The following is an 11,126-nucleotide window of genomic DNA, read 5'->3' on the forward strand; positions in this document are numbered from 1 at the left end:
GCTTCAAATTAGTATCACTCCCTGATGACTAATAATTTAAATATATGAGCCTATGGGGCATTCTTATCCAAATCACCACAATTGGCATCTTATTTGTGGCTATATCTTTGAATAAAATGCCTCTTCTTTCCCTATCAATCATTACCTACTTATAGATCATCAAGAAAATGTAGGAACCTTGTGAGCCCTTCACCATTTCCACGATGGAATGTTGATGGGCACAATCTTATTCAGCTTATGGTTAAATTCTAGGCAATAATCCTAATGGTGAATGATGCCCACAGATACTAGTTTGGTAGATGGCAAATTTCTGTGAGCCATGTCCCAAGCCCCTCATTGTGGGAATCTAATCAAGGCCTATAACTCTGAGCCATGACCTCAGCCCTTTACTGGTAGATTCTACACAGGTACTCTACCACTGAACTACCCACATGTATCTCACTGGGAGATTCTAAGAAAATGTTATATGCATTGAATCATGTATATATTACATAATTGTATGTTAGATATGACAGTCTTATTAGAAAGATATAGTGATCCCACCTGAATATTCAAGCAAACATCCACAAAAGAGAGAAATCATAATATTTGTCTTTCTGAGTATGGGTTATCTTATTCAGAAGAATTATTTCTAGTTCTATCCATTTACCTGATAATTTTGCTTTTCTTACCAATAATACCAAATTCAATACCAAATAATATTTAATATATCAATACAAGTTTTACTAATTTTTTCATTCTTTCCCAGTTATGGACAGTGTAAGCTACTCAAAGATTGGTCTGGCAAGTCATGCACACTGTTGCAATTGTGACCTACCTCATTCTGATTGTATTTAAGTCCCTCTTCATAAGAGGAAATCCATACAAGGCACCATTGTTGGACCAAGAACTTGTACTTATGTAGGCCATAAGCTCTAGGTGAGAACCTAGTAATATCATTATGCTAAGTGAACATAACAGAAAACCAACTCATAATAACTTATTGTTATACATCTCTCAATCTTTATAAGAGAAGTCTCTATTTGCAATAGATGGCAACTTAAACATATACACATTGCTGTTCAAGGTAAGAGACTCAATAATATGCAGCCCTAAATGGGATGTCTATATCATACTACCTTTTCTAAAGGCTCTAGGATCATTGGAAACAGAAGGCAGAAATAGTATTAAAGTCATAAATGGTAACTGACTAAGATAGAACAGTGTCTTCTGTAAACAGAAAGACAACTTAAGATATGGGGTCACAGTGGTTGTGACATCATTCACAAGCTTCATACAAGTTCAATACAAGCAGAATCCCAGCTTGAAGAGACAGCTGGGCATGAAGTCCTCTTAGCAGAAGTGTTGGTAGTTTCTGAGAGGGGGGAGGTAAGGAGAGAGAGAGACAGAGAAAGAGGGGGGGAGAGAGGAAGGGAGAGATAGATAGATGATAGATAGATAGATAGATAGATAGATAGATAGATAGATAGATAGATAGAAAGAGAGTCATTTCTCTTCAGGAGTATAGTCCTAATTGGAGGACCACATAAGAATTATGGATCAATAGAAAAAATCATCCTGAGTGAGGTAACCCAGACTCAGAAAGACAAATATGGTATGTACTCACTCATAGGAGGATACTAGATGTGGAACAAGGATAACTGGACTGCTACTGACATCACCAGGGAGGCTACCTGGAAAACAGGACACCAAGAAAGACACGGGGATCACCCAATGATGGAGAAATGGATGAGATCTACATTAACAGCCTGGACATGAGTGGGAGCAATGAACGGTGAGGGTTGAGGGAAAGAGAGCGGGAGATCCCACCTGGATCAAGAACAGAGAGGGAGAACAAGGAATAGGAGACCATGGTAAATGAAGACCACATGAGAAAAGGAAGAAACAAAGAGCTAAAGAGGCCCACAGAAATCCACAAAGATACTCCCACAAAAGACTGCTGGCAATGGTTGAGAGACAGCTGGGACTGACCTACTCTGGTGATGGGGTGGCCAAATACCCTAATAGATGTACCAGAAACCCCATCCAAGGACTGAGGAATCTGGATGCAGACATCCACAGCTAGGACCCCTGGTGGAGCGCTGGGAGTCTAATTAGCGAGAAAGAGGAGGGTTTATATGAGTGAGAATTGTTGAAACTAAGGTTGGCTAAAGCACAGGGAAAATAGCCAAACGAATGGAAACACATGAACTATGAACCAAAGGCTGAGGGGCCCCCAACTGAATCAGGCCCTCTGAATAGGTGAGACAGTCGATTGGCTTGATCTGTTTGGGAGGCATCTAGGCAGTGGTACCAGGTCCTGGGCTCGCTGCATGAGATAGCTGTTTGAAACCTGGGACTTATACAGGGACGCTTGGCTAAATCTGGGAGGAGGGGACAGGACCTGCCTGGACTGAGTCTATCAGGTCAATCTCAGTCCTAGGGGGTGGCCTTGATATGGAGGTGGTGGGTATGGGGGGTGGTCTGGGGGGAAGGGGAAGGGGGCAGGAAGGGGAGAACAAGGGTATCTGTGGCTGTTATGTAGAACTGAATAGTATTGCAAAAAAAATTAAAAAAAGACTACCCTTACTTCAATAAAAAAAAAAGAAAAAGAAAGAAAGAATTATGGATCAAGAAAAAAAGAGAAGGGAATGGGAGAAGTATGGAAGGATCTGTGGATCAGGAAGGAATTGAGAAGTGTGGTGCAATTATAAAAATGTATGGTCCAGGACTTCCCTTCTGGACCAGAGAGTTGGACAAGAGAACTCCCTTTTGGACAAGAGAGAGAGTCTTCCTGAATCTGTCAGCTCTTTCTCAAACAAGTACACTGATAAGACCAAGAAGGAACCACAAGGAGATGGGAAGACGTCAAGGCAGAAGTACATACAACAAAATGAAGAGCAATACAGCATCACCAGAACCTAGCCCGCCTCCAACATCTAGACCTGAACACCAAAAATTGGAAGAAGCAGAAGAAAGTAGTCTTATGAGTAACTTCATGAAGAAAGTAGAGGCTTGTGTAGAAGAAAAGACAAGAAAATTGGAAGAACGCTGTAAACAACTAGAGGAAAGGGCAAACAAATTAGAAGAAAACAATAAAGCCCTCCAAGAAAACAATAAAGTCCTGGAAGAAAACAATAAAGCACTGAAAGAAAATCATGAAAAAGCAATGAAACAAACAAAGGAAACAGTCCAGGAACTGAAAAGGGAAATTGAAAAAATAAAGAAGACACAAACAGAGGGAATGCTGGAAATAGAAAACCTGAGTAAAAGATCGGGAACTTCAGATGCAAGTATAACCAACAGAATGCAAGAGATGGAAGAGAGGATTTCTGACATTGAAGATACAGTAGAAGAAATAGTTTCATCAGTTGAAGGAAACACTAAAGCCACCAAAGTCATGAACCAAAATGTCCAAGAAATATGGGACACCATGAAAAGACCAAACCTATGAATTATAGGGATAGAAGAAGGTGAAGAATACCAACTCAAAGGCACAGAAAATATATTCAACAAAATTATAGAAGAAAACTTTCCCAACTTAAAGAAGGAAATGCCTATGAAGATACAAGAAGCCTATAGAACACCAAACAGACTAGACCCCCCAAAAAAGTCCCCTCGACACATACTAATTAAACAACTAAATGTACAGAATAAAGAAAGACTATTAAGAACAGCCAAGGAAAAAGGCCAAGTGACCTATAAAGGTAAACCCATCAGAATAACACCCGATTTCTCAATGGAGACTTTGAAAGCCAAAGGCCCTGGACAGATGTAATTCAGATAATAAGGGACCATGGATGTCAGCCCAGACTAATATACCCAGCAAAACTTTCAATCATCATTGACGGAATGAACAAGACATTACAAGACAAAGCCAGATTTAAACAATACCTATCCACAAACCCAGCCCTACAGAAAGCACTAGAAGGAAAATTCCAACCGAAGGAAGTCAGATACACACTAGAAAACACAGGCAATAGATAAAGCCACAACAGTAAACTCCAAAGAAGGGAAGTACACACACACTACCACCAAAAATAACAGGGATGAACAATCACTGGTCATTAATATCCCTTAATATCAAGGGACTTAATTCACCTATAAAAAGACATAGGCTTACAGAATGGATACGAAAGCAGGACCCATCTTTCTGCTGCATACAAGAAACACATCTCAAATTCAAAGACAGACACTACCTAAGAATAAAAGACTGGGAAAAGACTTTCCAATCAAATGGTCTTAAGAAACAAGCAGGGGTAGCCATCCTGATATCCAACAAAATAGACTTCAAACTAAAATCAATCAAAAGAGATCAAGAAGGACATTACATACTCATCACAGGAAAGATCCACCACGATGAAGTTTCAATTCTGAACATTTATGCCCCAAACACAAGGGCACCCACATATGTAAAAGAAACATTACTAAAGCTTAAACCACATATAAAACCCCACACATTAATAGTGGGAGATCTCAGCACCCCACTTTCACCACTGGACAGATCTCCCAAATCGAAACTTAACAGAGAAATAACGGACTTAACTGAGGTCATGACCCAATTGGACCTAATAGATATCTACAGAACATTCCATCCTAACAAGAAAGAATATACCTTCTTCTCAGCACCCCATGGAACTTTCTCTAAAATCAACCACATACTTGGTCACAAAGCAAATCTCAACAGATACAAAACAATTAGAATAACCTCCTGTGTTCTATCAGACCACCATGGTTTAAAGTTAGATTTCAACAACAACAAAAACTACAGAAAACCTACAATCTCATGGAAACTGAATAATGCTCAACTGAATCACCAATGGGTTAAGGAAGAAATAAAGAAAGAAATTAAAGACTTCCTAGAGATCAATGAAAATGAAGACACCACATACCCAAACTTATGGGACACTATGAAAGCAGTGCTAAGAGGGAAATTCATAGCACTAAATGCCCACATAAAGAAGTTGGAGAAATTCCACACTAGTGACTTAACAGCACACCTGAAAGCTCTAGAACAAGAAGAAGCAAAGTCTCCCAGGAAGAATAGACGCCAGGAAATTAACAAAGTGAGAGGTGAAATTAATAAATTAGAAACTAAGAGAATAATACAAAAAATTAATGAAACAAAGAGTTGGTTCTTTGAGAAAATCAACAAGATAGACAAGCCCTTATCCAAACTAACCAAAAGACAGAGAGAGAGAATCCAAATCAACAAAATCAGAAATGAAAAGGGGCACATAACAACAGACATTGAGGAAATCCAGAGAATTATCAGGTCATATTTCAAAAACCTCTACTCCACAAAACTGGAAAACCTAAAGGAAATGGACATTTTTCTGGATAGGTACCACATACCTAAGTTAAATCAAGACCAGATAAACTATTTAAACAGCCCAATAACCCCTAAGGAAATAGAAACAGTCATTAAAAGTCTCCCAACAAAAAAAAGCCCAGGACCAGATGGTTTCAGTGCAGAATTCTACCAGATCTTCAAAGAAGAGTTAATACCAATACTCTCTAAATTGTTCCACATAATAGAAACAGAAGGAGCATTACCAAACTCCTTCTATGAGGCTACAATTACCCTGATTCCTAAACCAAACAAGGATGCAACAAAGAAAGAGAACTACAGACCGATCTCCCTCATGAACATTGATGCAAAAATACTCAATAAAATACTGGCAAACAGACTCCAAGAACACATCAGAACAATTATTCACCATGATCAAGTAGGCTTCATCCCAGGGATGCAAGCGTCGTTCAACATATGAAAGTCCATCAATGTAATACACCATATAAACAAACTCAAAGAAAAAAAACACATGATCATCTCACTAGATGCAGAAAAGGCATTTGACAAAATCCAACACCCCTTAATGATAAAAGTCTTGGAGTGATCAGGAATACAGGGAACATACCTAAACATAGTAAAGAGAATTTACAGCAAGCCAACAGCCAACATCAAATTAAATGGAGAGAAACTCAATGCAATTCCACTAAAATCAGGAAAGAGACAAGGCTGTCCACTCTCCCCATACTTATTCAATATAGTACTTGAAGTTCTAGCCAGAGTAATAAGACAACATAAGGAGATTAAGGGGATACAAATTGGAAAGGAAGAAGTCAAGCTTTCCCTATTTGCAGATGACATGATAGTATACTTGAGTGACCCCAAAGATTCCACCCAGGAATTGATAAAGCTTATAAACACCTTCAGCAACATAGCTGGATACAAGATCAACTCAAAAAATTCAGTAGCCCTCCTATATACAATGGACAAAGAGGCTGAGAAGGCAATTATAGATACATCACCCTTTACAATAGCCAAAAATGACATAAAATCCCTTGGGGTAAAACTAACCAAGCAAGTGAAGGACCTACATGACAAGAACTTTAAGTCCCTAAAAAAAGAAATTGAAGAAGATGTCAGAAAATGGAAAGATCTCCCATGCTCATGGATAGGCAGGGTTAACATAGTAAAAATGGCAATCTTACCAAAAGCAATCTACAGATTCAATGCAATCCCCATCAAAATACCAACACAATTCTTCACAGGCCTGGAAAGAATAATACTCAACTTCATATGGAAAAACAAAAAACCCAGGATAGCTAAAAGAAACCTGTACAATAAAACAACTTCTGGAGGCATCACAATCCCTGACTTCAAGCTCTATTATAGAGCTACAGTAATAAAAACAGCTTGGTCTTGGCATAAAAACTGACAAGTGGACCAATGGAATCGAATTGAAGACCCTGACATTAACCCACACACCTATGGACATATAATTTTTGACAATGAAGCCAAAAGTGTAGAACAATAGAAAAAAGAAAGCATCTTCAACAAATGGTGCTGGCATAACTGGATATCAATGTGTAGAAGGCTGCAAATAGATCCATATCTGTCACCGTGCACAAAACTTAAGTGCAAGTGGATCAAAGACCTCAACATAAATCCAGCTACTCTAAACCTGCTAGAAGAGAAAGTAGGAAATAGTCTTGAATGCATTGGCATAGGAGATCACTTCCTAAATATAACACCAGTAGCACAAACACTGAGACAATCAATCAATGGGACCTCTTGAAACTGAGAAGCTTTTGTAGAGCAAAGGAAAAGGTCAACAAGGCAAAGCGATAGCCTACAGAATGGGAAAAGATCTTCACCAACCCCACAGGTGACAGAGGACTGATATCCAGAATATATAAGGAACTCAAGAAATTAGACATCAAAACGACCAACAGTCCAATTGAGAAATGGTGCTTAGAACTAAACAGAGAATTCTCAACAGAGGAAACCCAAATGGCTGAAAGACATTTAAGGAATTGCTCAGCATCCCTAATCATCAGGGAAATGTAAATCAAAACAACTCTGAGATACCACCTTACGCCTGTCAGAGTGGCTAAGATCAAAAACACTGAAGACACTTTATGCTGGAGAGGTTGTGGAACTAGGGGAACTCTCCTCCACTGCTGGTGGGAATGCAAGCTTGTACAACCACTTTGGAAATCAATATGGTGCTTTTTCAGAAAATTGGGAATCAATCTCCCCCAAGATCCAGCTATACCACTCCTGGGCATATACCCAAGAAATGCTCAATCATACCACAAGAGCACTTGCTCAGCTATGTTCATATCAGCATTGTTTGTAATAGCCAAAACCTGGAAACAACCTAGATGCCCTTCAACTGAAGAATGGATAAATAAATTGTGGCACATATACACAATGGAATACTACTCAGCAGAGAAAAACAATGACATCATGAGGTTTGCAGGCAAATGGATGGATCTAGAAAAAATCATTGTGAGTGAGGTAACCCAGACTCAGAAAGACAAATATGGTATGTACTCACTCATAGGAAGATGCTAGATGTGGAACAAGGATGACTGGACTGCTACTCACATCACCAGTGAGGCTAACTGAAAAACAGGACCCCAAAAAAAGACACGGAGAAATGGATGAGATCTACATGAACAGCCTGGTCATGAGTGGGAACAATGAAGGGCGACGGTCGAGGGAAAGAGAGTGGGAGATCCTAGTTGGATCAAGAAAAGAGAGGGAGAACAAGGAATAGGAGACCATGGTAAATGAAGACCACATGAGAAGGGGAGGAAGCAGAGAGCTAGGGAGGCCCACGGAGATCCACAAAGATACCCCCACAAAAGACTGCTGGCAATGGTCGAGAGACGGCAGGAACTGACGTACTCTGGTGATGGGATGGCCAGACACCCTGATAGTTGTGCCATAAACCCCATCCCAGGACTGAGGAATCTGGATGCTGACATCCTCGGCTGGGCCCCTGGTGGAGCACTGGGAGTCTAATTAGTGAGAAAGAAGAGGCTTTATATGAGCGAGAATTGCTGAAGCCAAGGTTGGATAAAGCACAGGGACAAATAACCAAATAAATGGAAGCACAGGATCTATGAACCAAAGGCTGAGGGGCCCCCAACTGGATCAGGCCCCCTGAATGGGTGAGACAGTCTTTTGGCTTGATCTGTTTGGGACTCAGCTGTGCGTTGGTGCCGGGTCCTGAGCTGGTTGCATGAGTTGGCTGTTTGAATCCTGGGACTCATGCAGGGACGCTTGGCTCATTCTGGGAGTGGGGGGACTGGACCTGCCTGGACTGAGTCTACCAGGTCGACCCCGGTCCTCGGGGGAGACCTTGATCTGGCGGAGGTGGGAATGGGGGGTGGCTGGGGGGAGGGGTAGGGGAGCGAGAGGGGGAGAACGGGGGAATCTGTGGCTATTATGTTAAACTGAGTGGTGTTGTAAAATAAATTCTGAATAGAAAAAAAATGGATGGTCCATAATATTAAAAGAAACAGTAAAACTAAAAACTAACCTCCATCCCCAAAATTAAGTATCAGTGACCAAAAGTAGGGTGACATCACATGTCTCAGAGCAGTGGAATGCTATAGGTTGAAAAGCAGTCCCCTAAGATGACAGCAGAGCTACAAATACTGTAGAATATCTACTTGATCTTAGCTGGAACAGATAGCCATTAGGAATGAAAAACACAACCCCCAGCATTTTTTGGAAACACTAGGACTCAGGACTTGTTTATCCACTGACTACAATTCCCTCATTTTTTCCTAAATGGCAAACTACAACAGGCACATTTTATATGCCACCCATAAAGTGGTCTGATTTATCAGGCACAGAGCTCAGTCTTGGTAGGCACAAGTCAGGGTCCCCTTTCTACCCAAGACAGGAGAAAAATCTTCCTAGATAGAGGCATCTTCCCTTAAGTCTTCAGAAACCTTCTAAGTGTATTTGCTCTTCAGGGCTCGGCTGTTGGTCCCTATTCTTGATAACCTGGAAGTTTACCTCTCATAATCAAATTGTGCTGTTGATTGTTTTTCTAACCACAGAATTTTCTTGTTCACAGGTTTTATGTACTCACAGAATCCGAAGAAGGAAGACGGGCTGACCTGCAATTCACGTTGGGAGTCTTACTGAAGTAGGACTATGCAATTCCTCCTGAAGACTAGTCGACTGCCTTTTTTTTTGCCTAAGAGAATCAGTTAGTAAATGTGCCTTCTGTGTTCCCAGCAAGAGTATTTAAATATGGACTGATGTGTTGTTGGTAAGACTTGGATCTTTTACCCTGGGCTGAATTCTGTTTTCTGGAAAGCAATGGAAATTCTTAAGACAGAGAAATTCCAACACCTTGACAAAAGTTTAAGGTTTAGGCAAAACTGTGACCTAGATGTTAAAGAAGAGCCATTGTTCACTGCATATTCAAATAAGCTAAGAGGGATTATGAAAAATAAGGACATTGATAATCTGCACCAACTGGGAACAGGCAAGGCCCCATCTCCTGACTAGGCAGACCAGGTCCCTAGCCCCTAGGCCCTGGAGGCACATTCCATGTCCCCCCCCCAAGCCACTGGAGTCCCAGGGACTGGTCAGCTGCCTCTTCCCCTTTTCCCTTGCCAAAAGAACAGCCTCCTGTGACACCAGCGATCACCAGAGTCATAAGCATACCCTGCACTGAATGGGAACAGGTAATGCCCCATTTCCAGATTGGGCAGACCAGGTCCCTATCCCCTAGGCCCTGGGGAAACATCGTTGCCCCTCTGCCAAGGCACTGGAGCTGAAGGGACAATCCAGCTGCCTTTCCCCCCATCCCCTCACCAAGAAAACAGGTCCCACCCTGCACCAATTGGGAACAGCTGCTCCATGAGACAGAGCCAACTGGTGCCCATTGGAATTAAGATCTGCTCCCTAAGACACAGAGTCCACCAGCACCAATGGACCAAGAGCCAGGATTAGACCAAGAGTTCCTATTAGACGAAGAATATCAATCAGACCAAAAGAGGGTCCCTCAGACACAGACACCACTTGCACTAAGTGGTGGAAGAGATGGGTAGACACCAGTGCAAAAATACAGTCAACAACATAAAGACCAATATGGCACCATCAGAACCTAGTGGTGCTACATCAGTAAGATGTGAACATCCCAAAGCAGAAGAAGCAGAAGAAATAGACCTAAAAATGACTTTAAGAAGATGATAGAGGCCTTTAAAGAGGAAATGAAAATTTCCCTTAAAGAAATCAAAGAAAAGACAAACAGAAAATTGGAAGAAATCAATAAATCCCTTAAAGAAAGCCAAGAAAAGGCGATTAAACAGGTGAATGAAGCAGTCCAAGATTTGAAAACTGATATAGAGGCAATAAAGAAGACACAAAATGAGGGCAGGCTGGAAATGTAAAATCTGAGTAAACAAACAGAAGCTACAGATTCAAGCATAGTCAACAGAATGCAAGAGATGGAAGAGAGAATCTCTGACATTAAAGATATGATAGTGGAAATAGATTCATCAGTCAAAGAAAACACTAAAGCCAACAAAGTCATAACATAAAACATCCAGAAAATTTGGGACACCATGAAAAGACCAAACCTAAGAATAATAGGGATAGAAGAAGGAGAAGAATACCAACGCAAGGGTAGAGAAAATATATTTAACAAAATCATAGAAGAAAACTTTCCCAACCTAAAGAAGGAAATGCCTATAAAAATACAGAAGGGTTACAGAACACCAAATAGACTGGATCCAAAGAAAAAGTCCCCTCAACACATAATAATAAAACCACTAAACATACAGAATAAAGAAAAAATATTAAGAGCTGCAAAGGAAGAAGGCCAAGT

General features: G+C 40.7%; 1 protein-coding gene across 1 annotated transcript in view; it reads right to left on the reverse strand.

Annotated features, from left to right (window-relative positions):
• Window positions 1-6,511, reverse strand: part of LOC107399359 (3-beta-hydroxysteroid sulfotransferase-like) — a 230,626-nt gene extending 224,115 nt beyond the window's left edge. The window contains exon 1 of the mRNA XM_076571528.1: window positions 6,475-6,511. The gene's annotated coding sequence lies outside the window, so the exon portion shown is untranslated. The remainder of the gene's footprint in view (window positions 1-6,474) is intronic.
• Window positions 6,512-11,126: the final 4,615 nt, after the last annotated feature.

This window comes from Peromyscus maniculatus, chromosome 1, assembly GCF_049852395.1.
Source record: "Peromyscus maniculatus bairdii isolate BWxNUB_F1_BW_parent chromosome 1, HU_Pman_BW_mat_3.1, whole genome shotgun sequence".
Taxonomy (NCBI): Eukaryota; Metazoa; Chordata; class Mammalia; order Rodentia; family Cricetidae; genus Peromyscus; species Peromyscus maniculatus.